The sequence below is a fragment of the Budorcas taxicolor genome, chromosome X (genome assembly GCF_023091745.1).
Source record: "Budorcas taxicolor isolate Tak-1 chromosome X, Takin1.1, whole genome shotgun sequence".
Classification (NCBI taxonomy): domain Eukaryota; kingdom Metazoa; phylum Chordata; class Mammalia; order Artiodactyla; family Bovidae; genus Budorcas; species Budorcas taxicolor.
This window is the reverse complement of record NC_068935.1, coordinates 103,804,388-103,818,891: the sequence shown is the minus strand read 5'-3', so window position 1 is coordinate 103,818,891 and position 14,504 is coordinate 103,804,388.

Here is a 14,504-nt window from a genome sequence, read left to right as displayed (position 1 = left end):
GGCGGAACGGCTTCGCAGAGCTGGAGGCTGCCGGGTCAGCGGCTCCCCGGAGGCGTGGGGGGCGGGGAGGCCGCGCGGCGCCGCCGACTCGGTGAATCCCGCTGCGGGGACCCGGGAGGGCGGCGAGCTCGGGCTGGCAAAGTTCCTGTAGAAACTCCATGTTTAGAAACTCCAGCGGCGTCGCGGGAGGAGGGGGCGAAGAGGGCGCGCGGGGCACGCGGGGGCAACCGGCACTCGCCTTGCACTCTCGGGGAGGGTCCGGTGCCCCCCGGCCCCAGGAGAAGTCTGGAAGGCAGGGACGGCCGGGTCCCCGGGCCCGTTCTTTTGTGTCTGCCGCTCTCTTTCCTCTACTCTCTAAAGGAGATGTCTAAACCCGTTTCATTTACTGAATTCAGCCAGGAGAGCAAGGCTGCCTTTTTAGGGACCCTGATTTCAGGGTAATTTCGTATTTGACACATGTAAATACTTAGTACTCTCAGGTAAGGTCAAATTATTTATCATCTTAATTTATATTTCAATAGGCCTACAATTTAGAGGCGCGAAATGCCTCCTTATGAATCATTATGGTCTATTAGGGGAAGTAATGTATAAACAGCACTATTTGGGAGGGAATCACTTATGTTGACATTTAAATGGCTCTTCAATAGTTAAAAAAAAGAGACATTCGAGTGCCTTTGATTAAATATACAATTTACACGACCATCAGCAAAGCCATCAGGAATATAAATTCTTGGGATTTTATTTATTTATTTCCTTTTTTTTTTTTTTTAAACCTTCCAGGGTGTGCATGTCATTTAATCCCTATGGGAAAATCTAATGATTTTTCAGAAACCCAGGGAAATCACTGGAAATGTGAGCAAACTCCACCAGCAGGCACTCAGTGGGATGTTTGTAGATCTTTGTACCTCAGTAACAAAATCAACCACTTTCTAACAATATTGCAACTGATTTTGAAACATCCACAGCTTCCCTGCTGGATTGGAACCTTCCTGAAGGCCTGTTTAGGAACCTGCTGTTCTCACAGCTCTCTCAGCACAGGGCCTCTTACCATTTTAAGTTATCCTACACCTGCTAAAATATCACTGGGGAGGCTCTTCCTGGCTGCCTCCCTCCCCCACCTCCTCGTACTCTTTACTGAATTACTGTTGCATTCATTCCCTTGCAGCATCTTTCATCTTTAGAATGCTCTTCTTTAACCCCAGTCACTGGCTCCCTATTTATCTGTTCCCCTGCACAGCTGTACTTCTCAAAAGAGGTGTTTCTGTCCATGTAGTGTTTCCATTTCCTTACCTTGTGTGCACTCTCAGAGTCAGCTAGTTTCAAAGTCTAAGATATTGGGATACATTGTAGCTTTGGAACAGCATAAGACCAGAAACAATGTCCAGAAATGACACAGAAGGTACATGTATACAAGGTAATATTCTGCAGCTATTTTTAAAAATCTACTCTGTAGTACTGATAGGGAACGACCCCTAAGGTCTATTGTTAGGGGAAAAACAGAATGTTCAGAACAGAGGTATATAGTACATTACAATTTGAGTACTGTTTACACCTTGTACAAAAAAACAACGTGGAAGGATACAGACACCTGTTTGTCTGAAAGGTAAACATCTTAAACACTGCTGGGGTAGCACCCCCCACCCCGAGCACCACTTTATTTTCAGAAATGGGAACACACTGCACAAGCTGTTCTGTACCTCAACTATGAAACTTTTTGCTACATCTTACGGATCATGTTCTATACCAGCACTTGGAGATGGGCTTTGTTTGTGCCAAGGCCTGTGGAATTTCACTGTATAGATGCATCATTTATCACCTTCTTCAACCCACACTCTTCAACCTCCACTCTCCCTAGCTATTCTGCAGAAAGGGCTCAAGATCACCTGTCACTTCCTTTTGCTGCTGGGAGGTGGGGTGCGGGGAGGGTGGGGTTCAGGCCTTCTTTGGCCTTAGAAGCACTCAGCACCCCTGCCCACTCCCCATCTTAGCTTCCCAGATGCCACACACATACCTGGTTTTCATCTTTTAGTCTCTTTCTGGACTCTTCTCTATGCTCTACTAGTTGCCTTGGGCCTGGGTCCTCCACCCTTCCCCTAATATCATCCAGGCCCATGGCTTTAAATACCACCTACTTGTGATGGCGTTTTATACAGTTCATGAGGTTCTCACAGCAAGCACACTGGGGTGGTTTGCCATTCCTTCCTCCAGTGGGTCACGTTTGGTCAGAACTCTCTGCTATGACCCATCTGTCTCGGATGGCCCTGCACGGCATGGCTCATAGCTTCAATGAATTACACAAGCCCTTTCGCCACAAGGCAGTGATGCTGGACGGCATCAATGAACATGAACTGGTAGATGGTGAGGGACAGGGAGGTGTGGTGTGCTACAGTCCATGAGGTTGCAAAGAGTTGGACACAACTGGGCGACTGAACAACAACTTTCTGATGACCCTTCAATTTGTTTTTCCAGTTCCAGACCCCCATACAAACTGCAGAACTGACATCTCAATCCAGCCACCTTCGACCAGCTTCATGATAACAATAGTGAACACCTGCAGAGTGCTGGCAACACTCTTCTAAGGACTTTCTAGAAATTAACGATTAATCCTTACAACTACCCTCTGAGGCAGGTAGAATCATTATCCACATTTTGTGAATGAGGAAACCAAGTTGGAGAGGTCATAGAACACTCCCAAAGTCACTCGGAAAATGGTGGAGCCACGACAGAGGGTGAGATGGTTGGACGGCATCACCGACTCAATGGACATGAGTTTGAGCAAATTCTGGGAGATGGTGAAGGATGAGGGAGGCTGGCGTGCTGCAGTCCATGGAGTCGCAAAGAGTTGGACATGACTGAGCAACTGAACAATAACAACAAAGATTCAAACCCAGGCAGTCACAGAGACCATGTTTTTTTCCCATTCTGCTTCATAGCACGCCTAAAACTGTATTCTTTTTTTTTAAAAAAATCAATTAATCTACAGATATTTGGGGGGTTATTTACTAAATGCCACACCCTATGACAGGTCCTGGGGAAAGAGTGGCAAGCAGGGCAAAATATCTCTTAAAAAAGAGACCAGCTCTTCCCTTGGATCCTGCCCTTTGTCCCAACTCCCTTCCCTATCACAGAAAATTTCTCAGCCACTTAAGTGTTTAAAGCAGAATCCTGAAGGTGGGAGGGAAAGGGTCATTCTAGACCTGTCTCCATCTCCCACCTCGCCTTGCACTAGTCTGCTAGCAAGGCTAACTGGTTCTACTTCTGAATGTTTCTATCCAGTCAACCTCCTCCTTCCCATTCTCCCAAATCCACCCTCACCAGGGCACCATCTTGCCGGGATGAGCATGCAGGGTTTCTAGTCCTGCTGCCTTCTCAACTGTTACTCTCACCCCCCTCCAACCCAGGCTCCACATGGCAGCTACAAAGGTCTTAAAAAAAAAAGTCACATGTCACTACCCTACTAGTTCCCACTGCATTGGGAATAAAACCCAAACTCCTGAACAAGGCTTCCAATCCCTGCCACCTCGTGGCTTGCCACTGTCTGACTCACTCTCTGAGGGCCAGCATACAGGGGCCTGTTGTTAATAGGCTCTGAGCGTTCCTCCCTGGGCTGTTGTCTCCCCAGCGAGACTGTGTACTCTGTAAGGACAGGGTGCGTCCTAACTGTACAGTGACTTTGTACCAATATCCAGCAATGAACATGTATAAACATAACATTCTTATAATGTTGTTTGTAGCATGTTTGTGGCACATATAGATGCTAAAAAATTTTTTCTTTCCTTTTTTGTTGCATCTCACAGCATGCAGGATTTTATTTCCTAGACCAGGGAGAGAACCCACACCCCTTGCAGTGGCAGTGCGGAGTCCTAACCACTGGACCGCCAGGGAATTCCTCCTAAAATACTTGATGAACAGTATATGAAACACTGAATGCTTCATACATTTTGCTAACTCTAATCAATATTCTCTATCATGGCCAGAGAAGAAACCAAATCCAAGAGAGCAAGACAGTTGTGGGCGTGTGTGCCAGGAAAAGCGGAGTGTCTGGGCTTGTGGTGGGTAGCTCTGTAGTTCGGGTGAGGATCAAGACCACAGAAATTAGGAAAGTCAAGCATGAGGCTGGAGGCTCTGTTACAACCTGGAAAGGCTCATGGGAGCGTGCGATGCAGGTATACAGGTCTTTGCCAGAGTTCCTGGGTGTGCACATAGGGGGCAGGCCTATCCTTGCTAAATACCACTGAGTATAACCCCCCCAGAGATGAGAGAGGGACCTCCTAGCCCAAGAGCAAGACACAGCCCAAACCAGAACCTCTTTAGTGTATTCTGCCTGTTGCCAACCACTGGGTCCTTTCTTGGTGGCAAAAGCTTGAGACCACCTTTCTGCTCCAGACCCTGGGGAACCAGAAGAGTGGCTTCTGGTCACAGGTGAGCCTGGGCAGTCAGGAATTTTTCTCTCAACACCATGACATTCGACTTTGAACAGTAACCGTGTCGTTATGATGCATTTGCTAGCAAAGCGAGTCTTTTTAAAGGATGAATAAATTCCTCCATGATAAAAATAGCTACTGTTTATTGAGAGCCTTCATTCTTTTCAGTTACTTTATTAGGTACATTCCCAAGTTACCTCACGGAAGCCCCCCAAATAACCCTATGGGTTAGGTATGACGATTCGCATTTTAGAACTGAGGAAACTGAAGCTCACGATTCCCCTCCCCAAATACACAACTAGTCTAACTGAGGCTGGTGACAGGGATTTTATCTGACTCTAAAGCTGGGCTCTTTCCAGTAGAGTAATTGTTTGTCTCCCACGCATATGTACCATTCCCCCAAACCTTAAACTATTTCTGGGATCAGATCCGTCATAGTTTCTCCAATCCTTTCCTTCTGGGGTCGTCTTGACAACTAGCCAACTGCAGTAAATATCACAAAAAGAGTTTGTTTCTTTCTGGGATCAGCAGGTCTTGGCTGATCTGTTGTGTTCACCATGGGAACCTAAGAATTTATCATCTGCATGAAGGCTTGCCTTCCTCCCAGGTAAGCTTTAAAAAAGTGTGGGGCCAAGTTCAAGGAAAGGACTTCCTCCCCAGCACAAGCAGATTGTCTAGCTCTGTTTGGAAAGTTTCTGCACCTCCACCAATACTAAATTATGGCTGTTAGGCGAGATTATAAACCACCTTGCCCTTTCAGACTTCCGGGCAATGTTTTTCCTGGCTTTGGGCTTTGATAAAGTTACTCTGCTCTCACCATGGAGAGAGCTAAAGCAGCGAAGAGAGGATATCGGAAAGACCCACTGTACAGCTTTTCTGAAGCCCTTGAATTCGGGGAAGAGAAGGGCCACTAGCCTTTTTCAGCTCTTAGAAGAACAATCACTAGGATTTATAAAGGGCTCACTATCCACCAGGCACAGTTCTAAACATTTTATAGGCATTACTAATCTCATTTCATATAGAAAACTACCCTATAATAAAGCTACTATTAGTATCCCCATTTCACAGATGAGGAAACTGAGGCTTAGAGGATAATTAACTTGCCTGCTTGCCTGGACACTCATCGCCGGGTTCCTAGAGCCTCCAGTCTGATCCATGCAGTCTTTCCGATTCTCCAGGCAGCGTCATTATTCAGCCACTTTCTCAGCTGCATCGTCACTGGGTACTTTCTTTGGATCTAAAGGAAATGGCCTTCACTGCATCCTGGCGTGTCATTGATGTCCCCTGAGGTCATGACAGCAGTGAATTTGTCCCAAAGGTCCCTCTGAGACGCCTCTCGCGTGCTGTCACTTTCCAAGACACAGCCCGTTGAGGGCGGACGAAGCTCTGCGATGATGCCCATGACAAAGTGCGGTCATCCCTGCCCTGGGCAGTCGGTGGGTGCCCTCGCCAGTTCAATGCCAGTGGCTGCACCAGGACCTTCCTGACCTACTTGCTGGCACAGGGAGCGTGGAGGAGGGAAGATCAATCTCCAAGATAATTTAGGTTCTGTCTTTCTTCAAACCGGCCTCTGTCCTCTGCTCTAGGTCTGCCGACGATGATTAATGCGCCACCGACTATTTCCTCTCTTCAGCTTGTCCCTGGCTTTGGGCTTTATTTTACAGCCGTTGCCAGAGTTTCTCCTCAGCAGAGAGTAAATACTCAGAGATTGGAGCACAGCCCTTGGTGTTACTCAGAAAGTGTCCCAGGCGGCAGGTGGCACAGGGCCATCCCTGGAGTAGGTGATGCCACTGTTTAGGGTTCGGTGCTAAACCACCACCTCCACCAATGAAAGCCTAATCTTTTAATTATTCTGAAAATACCCAAACTAAGCATTGCAGGGAAGGCAATTAATAGGATTCGTACGGTCTAGTCCTCATTTGTAATTATATATTATTATTTTTCCCCCTACTTTGTTCCAATAATGATTTAAGGCTGGTTCCAAAGATACACAAAACCCAGCAAAGATAAATAGAAGTGGGACATGAATTATACTGTCATGCCTGCTCACAACCTCCGTGCCCCATCCCACATAATAGAACTGAATTCATAACGCCTTTCAAAAATGAGGTAATTCTGCTCTTTTGGTGGCAACACTAGGCTCTTTGTAAAGCAAGGGAGTGGTACACAGTAATGAAAGGACCAGGGAGGGCCCAGGAGATTCTGTTTCTAATGCTGGTGCCCTTGCTGTGTGACCTTGGGCAAGTCATTCACCCTCTCTGGATTTGGGATTCTGAAATCCTCAAATGTCTGTCCCCATCTCTGAGGTCCCTTCCTCCGCCATCCCCTGCCCTCACTATCACCATCACGTTGGCAGAAGCCAGCACTGCCCATCTGGCACGAGGTCTCCTAGGAATTACTGTCAGAGAAATGGGTTCCCAGGAATACCTCTCTCTCTGCCCGCCCTCCCTCCCTCCCTCCCTCCCTCCCTCTCTCTCTCTCTCTCTCTCTCTCTCACACACACACACACACACAGAAATCTTCTAGGAAACTGGAACAATGGACTTGAATTGTCTCTTCTCCTAAGGCAAGGACCCTCTTCCAATCTTTAGCTAAAGAGACCCTTCCAGGATCGCGTGAAAGTGAAAGTCGCTCAGTCGTGTCCCACTCTTTGCCATCCCATGGACTATACAGTTCTGCAGGCTAGAATTCTAGAGTGGGTAGCTGTTCCCTTCTTCAGGGGATCTTCCCAACCCAGGGATCAAACCCAGGTCTCCTGCATTGCAGTGGATTCTTTACCAGCTGAGCCACCGGGGAAGACCCTTCCAGGATTGGGTAGCATGGAGAATATCCTTCTGGGAGGCAGGGGGTCTCTCCCTCCCTCAGCTGTGAACTACTTTCCTTCCTCCTCTTGCAGTTCAAGACCCTCTTAGAACCCAGCCCACCCTCTTAGAATCCAGATCCAGTCTCAGCCGCCTTCACTCCCTCCTAACCCCATCTTCCATTTTTTTTAAATCCCTTCCAGCATCTAACACCATGCTTACCCACCCCCCCCCCCCGCCATAGTCTTCTCCCTCACCCAAAGTCTCTATCACCCCTCTGCTGCCTTTATGAGGGCTTCTCCAAGTTTTTCTGGAAGGATTCGGCAGGCCAGAGGGGCAATGGAGGCTCAGCCCTCCTCACTGGCCTCAAGGGGGTGGCCACTGGGAAGACTGGTTTTAAAATGCACGCCTGCTTCAAAAGAACATGTGCAATAGGATTCCATTGACCTCAAGTTTTAATGTAGGCAAAGGCAATCTAAAGGTGTCAGGAGTCAGCACAGACAGGGGCGACCTTGAAGGAAGAGGGACAATGGGGAGGGGCATGCCCTTTGGAAAGGGGCACAGCAGGGGCTTCGGGGGTGGGGGGCAGGAATGTGCTGAGTCTTGATCTAACTGGCTACATGGGTGTGCCCGCTTGTAAAGATTCATCAAGCTATACATTTAGGATTCATATACTTTTCTGTCTGTGTGCTGCACTTCAATGGAAGGTTAGCAAAGTAAAAAACCAAACAAATAGGGACTTCCCTGGCGGTCCAGTGGTTCGGACTCCATGCTTTCACTGCTGAGGGCATGGGTTGGATCCCTGGTCGGGGAACTAAGATCCAGCAAGCCTTGGGGGATGGCCAAAAAGAAAAACATAGTACAATAAATTTAAAAAATAGGTAAACAGATAAGGGAAGGATATGACTTATAATTGTATGTGAGCTCTGGGGAGTGGGGGATACTCTGGGTGGAGTGGGGTTAGGGGAACAGGGCAGTGAGGTTGGTTCTAGAGACAGCCAGGAAGTACAGTTTAAAATCATGGAGACAGGGGACTTCCCTGGTGGTCCAGTGGTTAAGACTCTTCGCTTCCCATGCAGGGGGCACGGGTTTGATCCCTGATCGAGGAACAAAGATCATGCATGCTGTGCAGTGTGGCTAAATGATAAATAATTAGGCTTCCCTGGTGGCTCCGTGGTGGAGAATCCTCTGGTGAATGCAGGAGACACAGGTTCAACCCCTGGTCTGAGAAGATACCACATGCCGTGGGGCAGCTGAGCCCATGAGCCACAACTGTTGAGCCTGTCCTTTAGAGCCGGGGAACCGCAACTATGGACCCCGTGTGCCACAGCTACTGAAGCCCACACTCCCTAGAGCCTGTGCTCTACAAGAGAAGTCACTGTAGTGAGAAGCCCGTGTACCACCACTAGAGAGGAGCCCCCTGCTCACCGCAACTGGAGAAAAGCCCACGAAGCAAAGACGACCCAGCGCAGCCAAAACTAAATAAATATTATCCAAAAAACAATAAACTAAAATTGCAGGAATGGAAGCGAACTGTCTGCTCCCTGATTGAGGCGAGTTGTTGAGAGCCATGCACCAGACGGATGGGTCATGTTCAGGGTCAGGATTCACAGCACAGCTTCGCATCCAGGATGCCAGAGCGAGAACAGCAAGTAGACAGCATTGGTGGGTGGCCAGCACCCCACCCCTCATCCTGCCTTTCCTGCCATCTTCCTCTCCTCCAGGGGAACTTCCTTCCACTCCTGCCAAACCGGACTTTTCACTCTCCCCTAAACAGGCGAGCCTTACCCCATGTGCTGTGCTTAGTCGCTCAGTCGTGTCAGACTCTTTGCAATCCCATTGGGATTCTCCAGGCCAGAATACTGGAGTGGGTTGCATGCCCTCCTCTAGGGGATCTTCCCAACCCAGGGATCGAACCCAGGTCTCCTGTATTGCAGGTGGATTCTTTACCAGGTGAGCCACCAGGAAAGCCCGCAAGTGGGTGCCCATAAATGTTCCCCTCCAGGAACCTGTTTTCCCCTTCCTTCCTCTAATCCTGCTTCTTCTTCCTGGTCCCTGCCAACCACCTGGTCATGACCCCCAGTTATACCCAGAGTGCAGTCCAGGGACCGGGGAGGCACCTCTGACCACCCCGCCCCTCCAGCCCGACCCATCACCATATCCTGTTTTCTGTCTTCTACACAGCTCTAGGAGTCATCCATTCCCTCGGCATCCAGCGCCTGCCTAGCACAATCTCTTGCCTAAGACCTGGCAATGACCTCCTAACTGCCCCCCCCCATCCACTCCTGCCCCCCTGCCATCCATTTCCTGCCCAGTAGCCAACAGCAATGACCATCCCTGGACTATCCCTGTAAATCCCAACTGCTACTGGGTACCAGGTGCCCCTCCCAGGCACTCAGCGCACCCTGGGGAGCAAAACGGATGCCTGTTCTCAAGGTGCTTATATTTCAGTAGAAGAGAGATGTATGATAAATAATATAGGTCTTAAAATTGCCTTGGATAGTAGACAGGAATATATGCCATGGAAAGAAAAGGGGGAGCTGGTAAGGGCCAGCAGGAGGACATGGGTGGGGAGAAGGTTGCAGGATTCAGGGGTGGTCTTTTGAGGAGGTGAGATGAGGTATAGGCAAAGACTCGAAGGAGATGAGGAAATGAGCCAAGAGGATTTTTGGAGGAAAGAGTTGCAGGCAGAGGCATAGCCCGTGCAAAGGCCCTGTGGCAGTAGAGTGCCTGTGGTGTGTAAGGAACAACCAGGATTCCAGTGTGGCCAGAGTGTTATAAGGGAGAGGACGGATCAGAGAAGTAATAGGGGACAGTTCCTGTAGTTGGAGCTTTCATTAACGAGATGATAAAATCCTTCCAGCAGCCCACCAGGCCCTGCCCTTCAGACCTTTGCTCTGGGCTTCTGTTTCCAGCCCCTTTTCACATCAGAGCCATCCCAGGAGCCTGCCCAGCTGTCTCCTCTCCACCCGCTTTGCCTAGTCATTGCGCTGTGTGTGTGCTGTGTTCAGTCATGTCCAACTCTTTCCAACCCTATGGACTACAGCCTGCCAGGCCCCTCTGTCCATGGGATTTCCCAGGCAGGAATGCTGGAGTGAGTTGTCATGCCTTTCTCCAGGGGATCTTCCTGACCCAGGGATCCAACTCGAGACTCTTGCATCTCTTGCACTGGCAGGCAGATTCTTTACCATCAGAACTCTATCCAAATAGCATTGCCTCTAAGACACATTTCTCGAACCAGGTTAGTCCTCCAGCTTCACCCTCTCAAACCACCCGGCCCTTCCCCTACACACAGGTCTCATGAGTACATAGCAACCTAGCTTTGCGTCTACAATTAGTTCATTTGGTTTATCACATCTCTGACAGGTGTTTATTCTGTGCTGAGCACAGTCCTGGGTGGCAGGGCACCATGGAGAACAGGACTGACAGGGTCTCTGTCCTAAGGGAGATGGACCATAAACACAAAGCAAAGAGAGAAGATAACCTGGGGTGATGATATGAGCTACAGAGAAGAGGAAATAGCGTAGCAAGGCTGCAAGGGGCAGGCATGTCAGAGAGGCCTCAATCAGAGCATGACTTCTGAGCTGTATGGGGTGGGAAAAAGAGCTCCAGGCAGCCAAAGGGCAAGCGCACAGGTCCTGAAGTATGATTGCCCTTGAACTATTTGAGCAAAAGGACGACGGCCTGTGTGCCTGGAGCCCACGGGGTTTCTCTCTCCAGCTAGAAAGGCAGTCCCCAAGACTCCAGACCCCTTACGTTTCCTCTCTGGATGCACCCACTGCACCTGCCCACCGCTGCCACTCTCATCGCATTTGTTGGATGACGGAGTAGGTGTTTTCTTTCTGACCCTCCTTCAATCCACCTTTCTCCCTGAACTCTTCCCAGCCCTCTCCAGACCTCCAGAACACTTCCTTCTCTAAGCCCAAACCTCAGAACCTTTGCTTGAGATCCCTGGACAGTCGGCTTGGGGGCCGGGCAACCCCTTGTCCATTTCTCTGGGAGTGAGTGCATCAAAGCCCAGGACGTCTGAGGCCTGACTTTTCAAAACCTTTTATGAGGGACTTCCCTGTGATTAAGATTCCACGCTTCCACTGCAGGGGGGTACAGGTTCTATCCCTGGTCGGGGAACTAAGATTCTGCATGGTGTGTGATGTGGCCAAAAAATTTTTTAAAGCACTTAAAAAACAGTCTATGAAACAGTGAGCCAAACTCCTGGCTTTGGCAGATGCGGGAACTAGGGCTCCCCATCAGGCTACCAGCTGCTAGGCCACGAGATTCACCCGATCTGGCTGCAAGAAGCCAGGGTGGGCTCTTTCCTTGGCATTCGCAGCCTCACATCCTCATGTAGGGTGGTCTTGCTTTAACTTGTAAGGCGCACAAAGTCTCTTGTGGTCGATGACCTTCCCCCTGGGATTATGCATTCCTTGAGGGCAAGATGGGGTTGCTGGACTTTTTAAAATGTTACTTGACTTTCCTCTCTACTTCTATGTCTACGCTCTTCCAACTGAGGGACCCAGCCAGAGCACAAGATGCCATCAGCTCCTTTCTCCCGGGACCGAAGGACCATGGAAGCCACCACATGGGGCATTCACTGGCTTGTGGTCCGGCCTGCAGCTGGATATTCATAGTAGCCTTTAGCAGGTCATCCTGAGAATTTCAACTTGCCTGTCACCAGGGCTTAGATCCCTCAACCGCCAGGGCTGAGATGGTCTCTGCGTGTAAGCAGACAACTCGGAATCCAGAGTGAAGCGATGCGCACTTGTTTCAAAGGCCTACAGACCAGCATCACACTTGGCCAGTGGCTGCTCAGGGTCACCCGGGGCCTGAAGAGGAGTCAGACTTTCGGGAGAACCCTCCTGATTTAGCAGGAACTGCTCAGCACAGCAGGGGATCTGGACTCACAGCTGGGTGGTTAGTATAGATGACCTCTCTCCTGGGCCCTAGGGTACCTCGGAAGCCAAGGAATCTCAGATACAGGCTGACCTTCCTTACTACAGGTTGAAGGCATCCACTGAGGGTCTAGGAGCAGCTTTTTTTCTTAGTCGTTTCTTATATTTTTAAAATTTTTATTTTATGTTGTAATATAGTTATTCACAATGTTGTGTTACTTTCAGGTGTACGCACAGTGGTTCATTTACACGTATACATATATCTGGCTTTTTTTCAGATTCTTTCCCCATAGAGGTTATTACAGAGTATTGAGCAGAGTTCCCTGTGCTACCTTGTGTTGTTGATTATTGTATATATAATACAGTGTGTGTGTGTTAACCGAACCTCCTAATTTATCCCTCCCCTTTCCCCTTCTCCCATGGCAACCAGAAGTTTGTTTCCAAGTCTGTAAGTCTGTTTCTGTAGATTCCACATAAGTGATATCTTAGGATATTTGCTTTTCTCTGTCTGACTGGCTTTACCTAGTATGACAATCTCTAGGTCCATTCATGTAAGTAGCAATTTTTTAAAAAAGGGGGATGCTAGGGATCAGATAAACTGTGTGGATCACAATAAACTGTGGAAGATTCTGAAAGAGATGGGAATACCAGACCACCTGACCTGCCTCTTGAGAAACCTGTATGTAGGTCAGGAAGCAACAGCTAGAACTGGACATGGAACAACAGACTGGTTCCAAATTGGGAAAGGAGTACATCAAGGCTGTATATTATCACCCTGCTTATTTAACTTAGAGGCAGAGTACATCATGAGAAACACTGGGCTGGAAGAAGCACAAGCTGGAATCAAGATTGCCAGGAGAAATATCGATAACCTCAGATATGCAGATGACAGCACCCTTATGGCAGAAAGCGAAGAAGAACTAAAGAGCCTCTTGATGAAAGTCAAAGAGGAGAGTGAAAAAGTTGGCTTTTAAAGCTCAACACTGAGAAAACTAAGATCATGGCATCTGGTCCCATCACTTCATGGGAAATAGATGAGGAGACAGTAGAAACAGTGTCAGACTTTATTTTGGGGGGCTCCAAAATCACTGCAGATGGTGACTGCAGCCATGAAATTAAAAGACGCTTACTCCTCGCAAGGAAAGTTATGACCAACCTAGATAGCATATTCAAAAGCAGAGATGTTACTTTGCCAACAAAGGTCCATCTAGCCAAGGCTATGGTTTTTCCAGTAGTCACTTAGGGATATGAGAGTTGGACTGTGAAGAAAGCTGAGTGCCGAAGAATGGATGCTTTTGAACTGTGGTGTTGGAGAAGACTCTTGAGAGTCCCTTGGACTGCAAGGAGATCCAACCAGTCCATTCTAAACGAGATCAGTCCTGGGTGTTCACTGGAAGGACTGATGCTAAAGCTGAAACTCCAGTACTTTGGCCGCCTCATGCGAAGAGTTGACTCATTGGAAAAGACCCTGATGCTGGGAGGGTTTGGGGGCAGGAGGAGAAGGGGACAACAGAGGATGAGATGACTGGATGGCATCACCGACTTAATGGACATGAGTCTGAGTGAACTCCGGGAGTTGGTGATGGACAGGGAGGCCTGGCATGCTGCGCTTCATGGGATCACAAAGAGTCGGACACGACTGAGCGACTGAACTGAACTGAACTGAACTGAGGGATCAGAAATCCCCATTTTGGTGCTTTCCTGAAATCCTTGGGTGAACTCCCTCTCCGGATGCACTTGTTTCTCCCACCCTGGAGGGCACTTGCCACCAAGCTGTGTGTGCAATGGTACAGGAGGGGGAGGGAGTGAGAGAGGGCCTTGGGGACCCTCCAGTGGAGTACTGTGGGCGGGAGGACAGTGCAGTTAGTAGGGGCACTACAGTCATTTAAGCGCATTTTGGGGGTGCAGGTTTCGGCACATTCACTGTTAGTTCAAGGGGTGTTCAGAGGTGGAACTCACTCGTTGGGCCCTGGCAGAGCTGCAGCTCTGGCAATGGGTGTTGGCTTTGTCAGCCTTTTCCCCTGGGCTGCCACCACTGCTGTCGAGTCCCTGAGCTGCGCTGTGTCCATCAGGCTGCAAATAACATGGCACTGGACCTCTCCCAAGTCAGTGCCTTTTCTTGTTTCTTTCCACACTTTCTCATTTCTCTTGGGGTGGCCAGACCTGCAGCTGTGTCTTACTTTCCTGCATTTATCTGGCTCCAAAAATGCAGTGGCACAGCCTGGGAGATAGATGTGGGCAGGGGTGCAGGATAGCTCCCTGGGGTGGATGTGTGTGTGTGTGTGTGTGTGTGTGTGTGTGTGTGTGTGTGTGTGTGTGTAAGGGGGTTCTGGGCGGCAGGGGGTGCAGAAATGCTTCTTCTCTCCCAGCATCACCCAGCATCACTCCAC